The sequence below is a fragment of the Urocitellus parryii genome, chromosome Y, assembly GCF_045843805.1.
Source record: "Urocitellus parryii isolate mUroPar1 chromosome Y, mUroPar1.hap1, whole genome shotgun sequence".
Classification (NCBI taxonomy): domain Eukaryota; kingdom Metazoa; phylum Chordata; class Mammalia; order Rodentia; family Sciuridae; genus Urocitellus; species Urocitellus parryii.
The window spans coordinates 51,920,643-51,935,548 of record NC_135548.1 but is presented as its reverse complement, the minus strand read 5'-3'; positions in this window follow the sequence as shown (position 1 = coordinate 51,935,548).

Sequence of the window (14,906 nt, the reverse complement as noted above, 5' to 3'; positions counted from 1 at the left end):
TCTTTACAGAATATTCTCTTCTTCTTCTTAAAGCCTCACATAGAAAATGTCTCACAGGACATAGGAGGGCTAAAGTTTGAAGGCATCTAATTGTACTCTAAAACAATTATGAACCTATTCGATCCATTATTAATAAATATCACCACTTTACCTCTTGAACCAAATCACAGAAAATTGGAAACAGATGATCATTGGCTTTGATACCTTTACTTCTGTTTCATTACTCAGAGTCGATCAACTCTATACTTCAAGTGACACAGATTTATTACAGAATGCCTAAGATCCTAAGGATCTATTTTAGCTCAGCCCATGGTATTGCTTCATTATTTTATTATTTTGTAAGTAATAAAATATAACTTCATGTTGGATGATATATTCAAGCCATGAATATATCATCCAACATTGTTCTTCCCAAAATATTAGCCCAATTTCTGCGCGCGCTCACTTACTGTTCAGGAATTTTACTAATTGTTTGAAGGTTCTAGAGGACCTGTTAGACTCCTAATGGACAAACCATACAACATACTCCAGAGAACGGACGAGTGCCATAAGAAGAAAATAAGGTCAGCCTACAGCAATGGGCAGCTGCCTGCCCTCGGCTGGGAGGAGCCCTGGCCATGGCACCAGGGCTGCTGGGCAGCAGAAGCCTCCACAGCCCTGCAGGGAGCCTGGAGCACAGCTCTGCCTAACCATGCTCAGCCCTGGACAGATGCACATGAGTTCCCATCACAGGCTCGAGTGTGACAGTCCCAGGTGCATGCCTGTCATGCCAGCCACCAGGGAGGCTGAGGCAAGAGGAACTTTTGAGGTCAGCCTTGGCAACTTAGACCCCGAGGCAAAGGGGAAATACTTTTACAGGGGTCTCTGAGGGTGTAGCTCAGGTAGGTCACTTGCCTCACAGGCTCAAGGCCCTGGGTTCAATCCCCAGAACCCACGTACACACAAAAAGTGAACTTGGAATATTGTTTAGAATGATGGGTCAGGTACACACAAGGACTTCAATATGACCTCTCAGAGGAACTCAATTTGAGATCAGACTGAACAAAAGACCACCTGGACCATTGACTCAGTGTCTGAAACCCTCTGTGAGCATGAGAAGCACTGCTGGCAAGACACCAGAGGGCCAAAGCACTTGTGCCCCCTGCAGGGGCGTCTCTTGTCTACCGCCAAAGACTGTTCCCCTCCTGGGGCAGCTGAGAGCAAGCTGGGCCTTGGAGCAACGACTAGTGCTTTAGACATAGACTATGCAAGCAAGGGTCAATGTCTTTAATAAAACTAAAATTAAAAAGTCACATTGAAAAAAATTTAAAAAGAAGAAAATAAGGTCAAGTAGAGGAAGCCCATTTTCACAGGAAAAAATCCCCCAGTGAAAAGCATCAGAATAGATACCAAGAAAAATACCAACAAAAACAGTGTGCTCCCACTATGTATCTACTCAACCTGCAAAAGTTAGAAAGCTAGATAATACAATCCTGGCCACAGGTAGAGCTATGCAGAAGAGCCACCTGGCAGTGCTTAGTCAAAGAAGTAAACATGCACACTTTGACCTAGAAATTCCACCTGTGTGTAAACCAGGCGGTGCTTAAGCAGTTTCACAAGGGGACATGCACAGGGAAATTTATCCTCAGGTTCTTATAGAGTTGTCTGTGCTTACAGGGAGTTGATGGTTGTCAAGATGCCCACAGCTGCGAAAGTCAAAAGCTAAAAAAATAATAGATGCCAACCTGGATATATTAATAATCCCGTATCTATGATCACCTTCATAAGGTAGCTTCCCAACTTCTGTGTGGAAGTGAGTTCCTCCTTGGCCCTTACACTGTTGTGGAGACCACTAGGAGTTCAGCTTTGTGCAGGATCATCTGACCTGGACTTTTGGCAAGACCTGTACAGCCCTCACACATGCTCAGATGCTACAGGACTTTTCAGACCAGTCCAGACAACAGTAGGCATCCATTCATTGTCTGCACTCTACAGATTCCTAGATGCACGACATTCATTACCATCAAATGCAGAATTTTCATCAAAAACTAATATATATATCATTCCAATCTGAATCAAGAAAATCGGAAATATCCCCAAATCCAAAGAGTGGATCCCCATTGTGATGCTACAAGTTGAAAATTCCACAGCTGACCTCATGGGATGGTTCACAGTCAAAAGACAGCTGCATGAAAAATATTACATGACCTTCCTGCTATGTGAAAAGTGGCATGTGAAGTACACATGCATGTCTTCCTCAGACATGGGTTCATTTGCAAGACACCTTGTGCAATTGAAAATACTCCAAAAGGGGAGAAATCAGAACCATGTCTCCAAAGTATTTCAGCAGAGACCAACTCCATCTGTCTATCTATCTCTCAGTGAGTGTGTGTGCTCTTGTGTGTGTTTGTGTGTCTTTGTTTGTGTTTGTACCATCACAGCTGATACTTCATTGCCCCCATTGGAAAACTGACTCAGATAATGCCATCTGCCAAACTCCTAAAAACCAAAGTTCTTGCTGATAGAATGAAACATTCCTTCCTGTTGGTTTGGATGTGTCCTTTAGGAATCACTGCTACATTTAGTATACTCAAATCATCACAGTAGATCAGGTAACAAAAACATATATATTTTAAAATAATAATAATATATTAATGGAAACAACAAATACAGGATAGAGTAACAACTGTGTTACTAAACAAGGTCAAGGACAATGGCAAACTATAGATTCAAACTTTGAAGAAATGTAAATATTCCTGGGCTGCCTCAGCCCCGCCCAGGCACACAGCAACAGAATGGTTTTGCAAGCATCCTCAGGAGGGCAGGAGCCTTCTTTGCAGGACGAGAGGGAGGTTGAGGCTCGATCCACCCATCATTCTTTTGGGAGAGGCTCCTTTTCCTCAGCACAAAGTTGGATTTTTTGTGAGGATTCTTGGCATAAAATACGTTGGCCTCTGCTGGAATCCTCAGCTCTGGGGAGAGAGGGGTGTACAAAAAGAAGGTGGCACTCAGGAGGTGCTCCCTAGGACACGCCAACATCTGAGAGCCTGTGCCAGAAAAGGCCAGAGCCACACACCTGAGAGCTCTCCAATTCAGCACCAATACCAACAAAGACAGCCTCCACAGTCCTCCCTGAGGAAGAACTAGGCAGAGCACTTCAACAGACCTAATGTCTGTTCCTACCGAAGGCTTTGGACTCCAGAATATCTCAGGTCCTCTTGCATCTGCCAAAGCACACCACTAGGGTTTGCATCTGAAATCTCCCACAAAAGGCTCCTGTGCCGAAGATTCAGTCCCCACATGAGCCATCTTCATAGGTGGGTTTGGAGGGAAGCATTGGATGGTGAGTGCTCTGATGTCAACATGAAATTCTCATTCAAGATGAATACACTACTGGGGGGTGGGAGGGACTGGAAGAAAGGTTGAGCATGGTTGGAGTAAGACCTAAACAGGGTTGTGCCCTGGGCAACAGTACCTTGTTCCTGTTGGCTCCACTGAATCCTCATTCTCCAAGGAGAGGTCCTCCCTCTCCATCTTTCTCTCTCTCCCTCTCTGCCAGCCTCGTTCTCTCTCTCCCAGTCTATGCCTTTGTGGCAAGGGCTGAGGAGCTCTCCACTGCCACACACTAGAGCTTTATGGACAGCCTCAGTGCACAACCAAAGAGAAAGCTATGAAACCCAGAGAAAAAAGGCCTAGGATTCCTCCTCTGAGTTATTTTCCTCAAGTATGGACACAGTGAGGACAGGCTGACCAGCGCGGATACCACGTTAGAGCCATGCTTCTGCGTTGGTGGAGCCCGCCTCCATGTGAACCAGGCTTCTGAGAATGGAGGCCTCATTCCAAATACTGCCCTACTGAGAACAATGGTTCCAAAGACCAGCAAAGGGACTGCTTCCCTCCAACATGGCGTATGGCCCAGTGGTGCCATGACCCCGAGTGGGGGAATACAACAGCCGCTTCTCCTTCCTCTGAACATGTGTTTCCTGTCGCCCTCCTCTAACCTAGAGCCTGTTCTCCATCCCTTCTGGGTTGGATGTGGAGATCTCTGCTATGAATTTCTTAGGCTACCAAGGCCCCAGACAGACTTCCTCTTCCATAGACTCTACTAACCTAACAGTAGGTTAAGATAGGAGACAAGTGATGCTAGAACTCATAGGGATGGTGGTCTTCAGGGTACATAGGCTGGGATAATGGCTGCTGTGGTGTTTGGCTCACAAAAACCAACCAACCAACCAACGAAAAAGCGCTGGCATTATTATCAGATGAGCTCTGTGGCTACGTGCTCAGGAAGCCCTCATCTGACTTTAGTTAGGGATCACAACCTGGCTATTGTGATCACTCCTTGCCTAGTGGACTCAGGTGCGTAAGACCATGGAATTTATGCAAAAACAGATGATTCAGGCTGTCTCCCAGGCTGTGTTTTCTTCCCAATTTCATCCTGTTACTGCTTGCTAGAATCCTGGCAATGCTCTGCCCAGGCAGTGGTTTTTTGGTCACACAGAAGGCTTTCAATAGTACTGCTTCAGTCCACAAAATGCCAGTTCCCTCTTTAGCCCATGCATTCCCATGTTCCTTTGAAACCACTCCTATCCCAGACCATGAAAACACACTGCTCCTGGAGAGAGGCTTTCCTCCTCACTCCTCAAAGATGTCAGCTTTGGATGCCTGTTCATGTCCAGGGGAGGGCACCTGGTGGGGAGCCGCAATATCCACCGGGGTATACCATTGGACCTCAAGACCTTCCACCAGCAGAAGTGCAGTTGGCTTTGTGCACGAACCCAACACACCTGTTGGAGTGTTCTTGGGGGTCAGAGACTACTCTTTGTTGCTAAGAGTTGACCTGAGTCCACATCCTGACCCTTGCTCTCTGCTATCTGATTGTCTCACTTACTCTGACGGCGAGAGATGATTTGGCCCAGCTCATAATCCTCTGGATTCTCCTCAGTAAGGAAGTGTAGGTCGAGGGCGCTGCGGATGACGACAGGAGCCCTATCGTGGCAGGTCACCTGGAGCAGCATGGGAGACAGGCCTTCAGGAAATGGGCCTTGAAGTGACTACTCAAGGACAGTGGGCAGGGGCATTCTGGAGGCACCTCCACTCTAAATACAAGGGCAACATCCATGACCCTACTACCCGAGGCTGACCTCCTGCTCATCGTGTGGGCTCTTCCCACAGGCTACTAGCCCAATCCTTGTACATAGGACTTCCTGGGCCTGCCATTGCTCTTTGTGGAGCTGCACTCCTCTCGGAGTGAAAGGACCCCACTACCTGCATACAGATGCAATCTCATCCCACAAGTTGGGAGGAATGGGACAATAGCCTCCAAGATCCCAGGTCTGCCCGAGGATGCAGGCGGCATTGGGAATGGCCTAGGCACAAAACCTAGAGGCTTTGGTCTGGATTGCCAGGGCCAAAAACAGACCCAGGAACATGACCACACACAGGAGAGCTGAAAGATAGCCACGAGAGCTCCTGGCCTCCAGAGGCTCAGTGCTGGCTGGGATGTAGGAGGGCACCTCATCCGGCAAGGGTGGTCATTGGGTTACCTGGACATTTAGTGTGCTTGCTCCACATCCATATCGACTCTGCAGAGAGACTCTCTCAGCTCCTTGTTCAAGGAACATGGAGAACCTCACACTGCTGTCCTCCTCCATAGACGTCAGCATCCCATACAAGGGAACCTGCAACCTAGTTCCTGTCCTATTCTCATCTGTCACCCATACCTGTCCCTGCCCTTCTGGACTGCATGCTGCCACCTGACACACAGACTCCCTCAGACATGGCAGTGGACAAGCTGCTGCACTCGCTCATCTCAGCTCCAGCCCTTCACACTGACCTCTCCCTTCTTGATTCCCATCTATCCTCCTGATCATCCAGAAGCTCCAAATTCAAGAGGGCATGAGTAGTCCATGGTATTGGACCAGTGTCTGCTCCCCACCCAGGTGTAATCACCACGGGACACCCCTGCTCCCAGGCTTACCAGAACACTCTTGGCCATCTCTGGACTTTGTGTTTCTAAGTGGACACGAATTAAGCAGGTGTCTCCCACCTGCTTGTGGGAAAGCGGCCTGGAGGACTTGCAGGTTGATTCTGAGAACTGTGGGGGATGGAACATCAGCAAACCCAGAAACAGAAAGCCACCCCAGACTGTCAGTTGGCTCTATGGGCTTCCAGCAAATATGTCCAGGTGCTGAGGCTTCTTATTTCCTCAGGTCGGAGTGGAATGGCAGCACATGCACAGCTTGAATAAGGTAGGTGTTTACCTCCTTTCCCTTGACCTGGGGGCGTTTCCTCACCATGAAAGATTGTATTCCCAGATTCATGGACAGACACACGAGTGAGTGGTCAGAGACCTTGATTTCTGCAGAGCGAAGTGGAGAGAATTGTTAGGTGGCACTCAAGGATTATACCACAAAACACCCACAACCCCTGAGAGTCTCCGCCAGGCCCATCACACTTTGGTATTTTGGGGCCAAGGCCCACTTTCTCTTGGCTGTCAGTTATCCTGAGCCCACTGTGGATCATGTCTCCCCACTGTCTGATTGTCCTACTTACTCTCATCCTCAGACATCATATACAGCAGCTCAAAGTTGTCCACATCCTCATGCTGCAACAAATTTTGGTCCAAGGCCCTGCGGATGAGGCTTGTCACCGTCTCCTGAAAGGTCACCTGGATCAGGGTGGGACAAATGTCATCAGAGAATGGCTTTTAGAAGAGCTACCCAGAAGACTGTGGTCAAACATTCAGGAGAAATCTCAGCTACATATACAAGGGCACAATCTTGTTATCCTGCTACCTGAGTGTGTCCTCCATATACCACCTGGGTTCTTGCAATGTGCTACTAGAACAATCCTGGTACAAATATCTGCCTGTACCTGCCATCTCCCCTCCCCCTGGGGAGCCACATTCCACTCATGTCAAAGGACCAAACTGCCTATGCACAGACACACTCTCATCTCACTGAGATGAGAGCAATGGGCCAGGGATCTGCGCACCAAGTGTGATCTGGGATGCAGGCTGCCTTTGTGGGTGGAAGAGGCAGATGCACTGAAAATTTGGGTCCTGACTGCCACGACACAAAACAGACTCAGATACAAGAGTGTGCACTTGAGTGCTTCATGATAGCTTTGAGAGGCCCTGGCCTCTGGAAGCTCAGTGCGGGTCTGGTTGTCATGATGTACTTAACTCAACACTGGCAGTCACTGAACATGTCTCCTCTGCAGCTGGACACCTGCAGCATTAGCGTGTCTACTGCACATCCATAGAAATTCTGCCAAGAACCCCTTTAGCTCCGTATTTACATACATGCAAAGCCTAACATTCCGAAGCTTTGGCATGACCCCCCAGGTGATCCCGACCCCAAATTCCTACACCTAGTCATGCTAAGGAGGTTCTCTTCCCTGCCACCAGGAACACATCCCCTCCTACACATGTGACAAGTCACTGCCACCTCCTCTGCTCCAACTTCACTCATTGAGAATACCAAGTTCTAGGCACTGCAGCCTGCACCCTGGACATATCTCTGCCTTCATCTGTCCACAGCACTTCCGTCTGCACTTCTGGCCTGCAAAACCCACAATACACAGGCCCACTCACCACTGAAGCTGGGCATGCTGATGCTCTCCCTCCTCAGGTCAAGCCCTTAAGACGGACCTCTCTCTTCTTTATTTCCCACCATAGCCCTGGGGTTGGCTGTGTCTCCTGCCTTCCACTGTGTGGACACCCAGGAGCAGCCCTGCTGTCGGGCTTACCGGGATGCGCTTTGTCTCCCTCAGGCTCTGTCCCTCTAGGAGGACGTGAACAACGCGGCTGTCTTCCACCTGCTCGCTGGAGTGAAGCAGTGAGGAGCTGCTACTCACAGCTGCTGGGGTCCTGGATGCCACTGCCACAGAAGGTTCCAAGAACTGTGGGGGATGACAACATCAGCAAAGCCCAGCAACTGCCCCCCACCCAGCCTGGCAGTTGGCTCTGTGGGCATTCTACAACATCCATCCAGAACCTGAGGTTCTTGTCCCCTTGGAGGATGTGGAGTGGCACCAGGAGTAAAGACTGAAGAAGGTGGCTGTTTTGGGAACAAGAGATCCAGCACCTGCTGGGTGGGGATGAAATCCCAGGAGATTAACCCCATGTTGCTGCTGAAATGTAGGCTCCTCCCACAAAGGACAGGCAGGAGCTCATTCCTAAGCTGGTCCTGCCTGTAAGGTTCAAGGCTCTGAACCCTGAAGGGCTCCTCCGTGTTCTGATCATTTTCACCCTGGGTTGGGACCAAGAATGGTGGGTTCAAAATGGAAATGGTGACAAACAGAAAAATGACTTGTGCCAATACACTAGAGTCAAAGCACAATGGGAGAGTTCCCATCAGTACAAACACACACACAATCACACACACACACACACACACACACACACACACACACACACAGTCAGAATAGGAGTCCTGGGCCATTCATCAGGGATCAGACTAGAGGGCCTGCTGGGCTCACCTGCCCTGTGCTACTCACTGTTACTCTTGAGCTCCTCTGCGACAATCGCCAGAGGCTCTGGCGTCTAAGATGAAGCCTCACCCAGTGTATCCACAAAAGGGCTAGTTGGCCCCCCTGAGATTCCTGGGAGCCTGAGGCTCGGCATTGTCTGCAACCACAGGAGAACATCCTTCTTCCTCCAGTGGCTCCAACCAAGTGAGCTCGGATGGCTTGGTCAGTGAAGTGGGTGCCTGGATACCAGGGTTCCATGTTCTGTTTGATCCATTGTCAAGGCAATGATGTCATTTCCTGTGCCCATACCTGAGCCTCTTTTCACATAAGACCACTTTCAACAGCCCTATGGGCTGCCGATTTCTCCTCCATGCCTACCCATCTCAGGTGTGCATTTGTTCACCAACAACTACCCAAACATCCCCACCAGCATCTGCCCTGCTTGGTGCCACTAGAGTTCCAGCTTGGAGCCTTCAAAAATGCATTCACAACCAGTCCTTCCCTCTCAGCAGCTTTTGGACCCTGGTCCCATCATTGTGCAACTCATGGTGTGCCCAGTCTTTTCTGGAAAGTAGGGTAGCATCTAATCTCTAGGGTTTATTGTGTCTATTGGCCCATAACACCCTCTGTTCTCTCTGAAACCAGAGATGGGACTCACAGGTGGCTAAAGCACAAATGTAGAGATGGGATAATCACAAGAAAGGGAGAGACAAAGAATGCACCCTAACTCAATCAGGCCTGTGTCCCACACAGGGACATGGCCAATGTCCGTCCCATCGTGGCTGCAGTTCCCTCTCTACACCATGGCAAGTTGGAGGGGACTGAGATGCAGAGGCTGCTTCCCTCTGCCATACAACTTTCCAAGGCTTCTCCTAAGATTTCAAAAGGGCCAAGTGTGTCTAGTGTTGGGGTCTCACAGAGACTCCGAGGTACCACAGCATCCTGCTGCCCAGAACCGGTTCACCCCTCACCTCAAGGGGGCTCAGCCTCTGGATTCATGGGAATTGAAGTGGGTACAGGTGATGGGATATCACCTCCAAGACTGAGTTATGCCAAGTCCATGACCCCTGTCTGCATCCCTGTCTCCAGCACCACTCCCCCCTCTCTCTTTCCTCCTCAGAGCAAACAAATCCATTTAGCAAGTGTGTCCTGTGATAAAGACATGACGGTCACCCATCCTCTCATTACAAAAACACTGAGGCTCAGCCAACATGGATCCTACAGGGAACACAGGCATAAACTCAGACTCCGATCCTCCCAGCCGAGCCTCAGTGGAGCCTGGACTCCCAGCCTCCTGAGTCAAGGAAACAGAGGTTCCTAGCCGAGCCACCTTGGATGCAGCCGCACACAAACTGAACTCATCAATGCCCCTTGCTCTCAGTTGTGAGTAAGAGGGGAAGTGGTGTTTCACAACCCTGGACATCAAGTGCAGTCTCCAGGCTTTGGGGTGTGCCCTGGCCTCTGTCTATCTGCCCAGGCTCTCCTACCCACACTGGCCTCTTACCCAACCTCCTCCTAGGGCCAAACTCAATCCTGCCTCTCAATTTCTGCTGCCTTCCCCAACACACTGCTCCCCAAAATGAGCAGGGCTGGCTCTCGGTTATCATGCTGGTGCCAGCAGCAATGCCACCCCACTGACATAATTCTGAGTCCCAACCTAGGCACTCCAGCTGTCTTTGCCACACCTGGCCTGTTTGGGCTCTGGCTCTTGCTCTTTTCTTTCATGTGCATGTGTTTTGAGGTTTTGAGTTTCTCCCACTGCAGAACTGCAGCTGTGGCAGGGTAGAGCTCATGAGGGTGACATTCTGAGCCACATCCAATCCCATCAGGACTGTTCACTGGGGTGACTGCTGGAACACAGTGATGAGTGAACACATGGGAGGTGGTTGGACCCACCTTGCCTCTGAGTGGCTTCCTTTCAGGACAGGAATGTAGGCATGGGAGCCCCTGGCGTGGGATGCTTGGCACAAGGCGTGACCATGGGCTCTCTTTCCTGGCAAAAATGGCTCCACTCAGCATGGAGAGCACTGTCATTCCTGGTGGCTAACAACAGCCCTGGACCCCAGAAAGGAACCCACACTCAAGATTAACGTCTGAGTGTGCGTGTCCTCGAGGAAATGAGGTCTCCTGATCCCAGGTGCAAAGGGGTAAGTCCTCTAACTCCAGGGGCCATGAAGGGACATCTGAGTTTCCCTCGTCCTTCTTTCCCTCTCTAACTAACCACAGTTAGGACCCTGGCCTCATTCCCCAGTGAGGATCATTAGGCTCCATAAAGGACAGTCTCTAAGATGCTCAGTGGACCAACACCCTCTGCACAACCCATAACCCTATTCACCCAAGAGGCAAGAGGATTTCTATTCAGGAAAACCAGGAAAGGGAGAGCCTTTCTCAAGGACACAAGGACATTAGTGAGTGAGGGAGTGATTAATGGATGGAGAACTATTTCCAACACCAACTTCCAGGAGCATATATGGCCCCCTGGAGAATTCTGCAGTGTGTTGGTGATTAAGGAGAACGTGTGAATTCAGGGGTCACTAGGTCCTCTCAGCCATAAGGAGGGAAACTGCCATAAAGGAACTAGGACAAGGGTGCGAGGAATGCTCACTGGTGGGAGATCGGAAGGAAGGAAAGTGTACTCATTAGAAAAGTGTCGCCTGAAAATTCTTAGCCAGCCAAAAGTCGTGCGAACTTGTGTGGGAAAAGAGTCTTTGCACAGTGATGAAGCTAAGAGCTCACATGATGGAACACAGCATCAACTGGGACCAAATCCAATATCTGATATTCTTGTAGGAAGAGGAGAGTCTGGACCCAGATACCAGGGAGACTGGGGGATACCGGATATGTGAGGTTGGAGCCAGGGCGGGATGCCCATATGGGAACCACAGATCGTGGGCAGCAATAGGAGAGTGGGCAAGGGCTGGGAGAGTTGGGGAGACAGTCCCCTTGAAACCTGGGAGGGGTTATGGCACTGGGACAGCCCAACACCTACTGTGTTGAGCCTCTGGAGCTCAACGGAAGACACTTCCTCTGTTGTCGGCCACCCAGTTAACAGAGTTTGGTTGCAGCAGCCTAGGACCCAGCTGAAGGTCTGAGCATGTTGGCCATGCAGGTTGGATCTGGACCACAGACACCCTCATCAGAGATTGTAGGGTCTCAGCCCTGAGGCAAGACAGGCACTAAGTCAGGCCAGCTGGGGAAACGGATAGGCACACACTCTGGGGGCTGGTGCCTGTGTTACTGGGAGCACTTCTGATCGCAATTCCCTGATCTGCTGCCAACACAGGCTACAGAGGAGGGTACAGAAACACAGACCACGGATCTGCCCCACTCAGTGGGCCCAGGCCAACACCACACCCAGCAGCCTCGTGCCATACCCAATGAGTCTCGAAGCGGCCCCCTCTTCCCATCCTGAGAGCTCTTCCCTTCCTCATGTGCCAATAGCTCCCTACTGTCACTGGCAATATCTACTCTGTGAGATGTCAACATCCGTGGGTACTGTTCTCTCATCCCAGGACAGTGTGGTCCCACACACCCTGGTGAAATGGGCCACCTGGAGGCTGGACCTGGAGGTTGTTGAGGCTGAATGGCAGCGGTGGTCCTCTGGCACTTAATATTATTTAAGTTAAAAAAAAAAAAAAACAAAAACAAAAACAAAAAACGGGTCTTGGTGCTCAAAAATGTTTGATTTGCATATTCTCATCCCCTAACCCCAATATTTTCATTATTTCCTCACATATGAAATCTTACTAGCATAAAGGTAATTTCGTATTAAACAAAGTGGATTGAAATAACATTGGTAAAAATAATCAATCACCATACTTTCAATTTTTGTTCTGCTTTCCTATTAGAAACCACTTGGATACAAGAGAACAGAGGACAGACTCATGGAAATGCTTGAAATGACAAGAAGCTCCCACTCAAGCTCAGCATTCAGTCCTGGACAGGGTAAGACCAGGCCACTTTGACATCTGTGCCAAAGAGTCTACCAGACAGAATCCTCTGACTGATCCCTGACTGAGCCATAGGAACTGGCTAGAAAAGCCTTCACATCCTCAATACATTCTTCACGTCAGAATACTTGACAACCATTGATATCCATCTCTCGTTAACTTGCTCCCCAGCCAACCATTCTTCAACAAATTCAAAGGAGTAACTCATGCAAGCACACAGAAAGGGGTGTTCACTACACACATCCATGTGCGAAAAAGACAACTGGTATTTCTTGTTTGGGCTATTTCAAATGAAATCCCTTCTGCATGACCTCCACAAACCAAAGGAAAATATTTGTGAAATTCCCACGTAGAAGACAAGATACACTTGCCAAGGAGGCAGTGGCAAGAATTTTGACACTCCAAATGTAGAGTGTGTGTTTAGGAAGCAGTCACAGTTTCCATGAGAGAGTCCCATGAAATCAATTAGGAAGATCCATGCTCTAGCCCTACCATGCAAGTGATGTGACTTGAAAGAGTCACTTAGTCTTAGTAACCATCATCACTAACAACTAAGTCAATGAATAAAGGTCCTCAGGTGCCAAGCTACAAAATGTGGGATGAGCATGGATGAGGATGGGTGGGAGAAGTCTCCAACTCTAACACAATTAGGGAAGGATGTGCTGACCTCAAGTGGCTGGGGGGCTGGGATCCTGCCACAGAGGGGGATTCCAAACCTCACATCCCCTGACCCAGGCCAGAAGACCAGGTAGAGTCCAAGGACCCTGGGGTGGCCCAATGGCAATAAAGGTCAAAAGGAACTAGGGATCTGCCTGGTCCCTCAATCCCCTACTCTGAGCAGGGCTGCATGACGAGGCCAGAGGCCATCCACAGCAATCTGCCTTTACAGGAAAACAGGGACTGCAGGCTGCCTCTGGCTCACTGAATCAGGGTGGTGTTTTCATAAAGCAAGACCACTTCCTCACATTTGACCAGCAGCTCATGTGTTGACAGCACAATGACTGACTTGACTCAGGCCCTGATGAATGAAATAGAAAATTCATAGCAAACCCATCTTTAGCTCTTCCACATCATCAGGGGCTCTGATTCAATTCCGTCCAGAAAGGTGTCTGAAATGATTTCTAAACATGCTGGGGACTCACCTCTGTGTGGAACTTTTCAGGAAAAAGGGGATCAAATCTCATGAAGCAACTCTTCTCTCTTCTAGCCCATGGGCAATGCAAGGAACCTGCATGATACCAGAGGCTCACTTCTCTCTTCTCGTGTCTTCTGGAAAGGATTCGTTAATGCTTCCTGCAAGGTGAAGCAGAAGCCTGCATCCCCAGCTGCACAGAAGTGTTTTAGGGCAGTGTCTCCCTTAAAACCCAAAAATAAAAAAACAGGTCATTCAACAGGCACATGGATTCGAGTACATGTTCAATGATCCCTCCTCCCTGGAGCCTTCCACATGCCCATCTTCCACATTCACAGAGCAATGCTTGGCCATTCTCAAGACCAGGAGACCATGATGCTCCTCACCAGGAAGTCAATAAGGAACATGAAGAGAGCAGCATGGATTGCAGAAGGTGGCACATCAAGGATCTTCAGCTCTGCTGCTAGAACACAAGAGCTTAACTTCAGTATTGACTTTTTGCCAACTACCAAGTACGATAGCAGTGTCAAGCCCAATATGCAGATATGCAAGTAGTAGGTGACACCCCGCATCCATTCACAAAAGTGGGCAACATCTGCATCAGAACAAGGAAGTATCTTACCCTTACTCATAAAAATCATCAGAAACAAAATAAAATGGATGCAAGACTTCTCATTTCACTATTAGGTAGCTGTTGGAATTCCCTATTAAATAATACCTCCTCCAAAATAAAAAGTATCTCAGACATGTGTCAACTATTCAATGGATGACATTTTAAAAACTATGGACTTTACTTAATATTTATGTATGCTATATCCCTGCCTAAGGCTCTATGAGAAAGGAGCACATAGAATTGGATCTTTGAAAATCTCACATTTGCTGATAAATATTACTGCTGATCTCAGGCATGGCGAAGTGAAAAGTGGGACTTTGGATATTCCAAGAATGCTATGTTGTGGGATTGGTGTCCCTGATTCATACATAGCATATGGTTTCTATGAAATCCAGTGAGGGAGCAGGAGTAACGAAGCTGATTGCACAGATGACCTCAGGGAATACTGACAGATAGGCCAAATGAAAAATATGCTCCAGCTAACCATTGGTATTTGGGCTTCTGATCCCAGTCCTGTTTTTAAAAAAGGTGCAGACAGGCAGTGTTCATTAAAAACTATCTACCATGTAAAAGTGGGTAATTTAAATGGCATCTAGTTACACATCTGATAGAATGGTCTGGCAACATATGAATTTCATTCTAACAACAACAACAACAACAAAACATAGAAAATGAGACATAAAGATAAAACCTTGTCTTCACCAGGATGCCTAAAAATAGGTTTTATTTGGCTCATGCCAATAAATATCTTTCAATA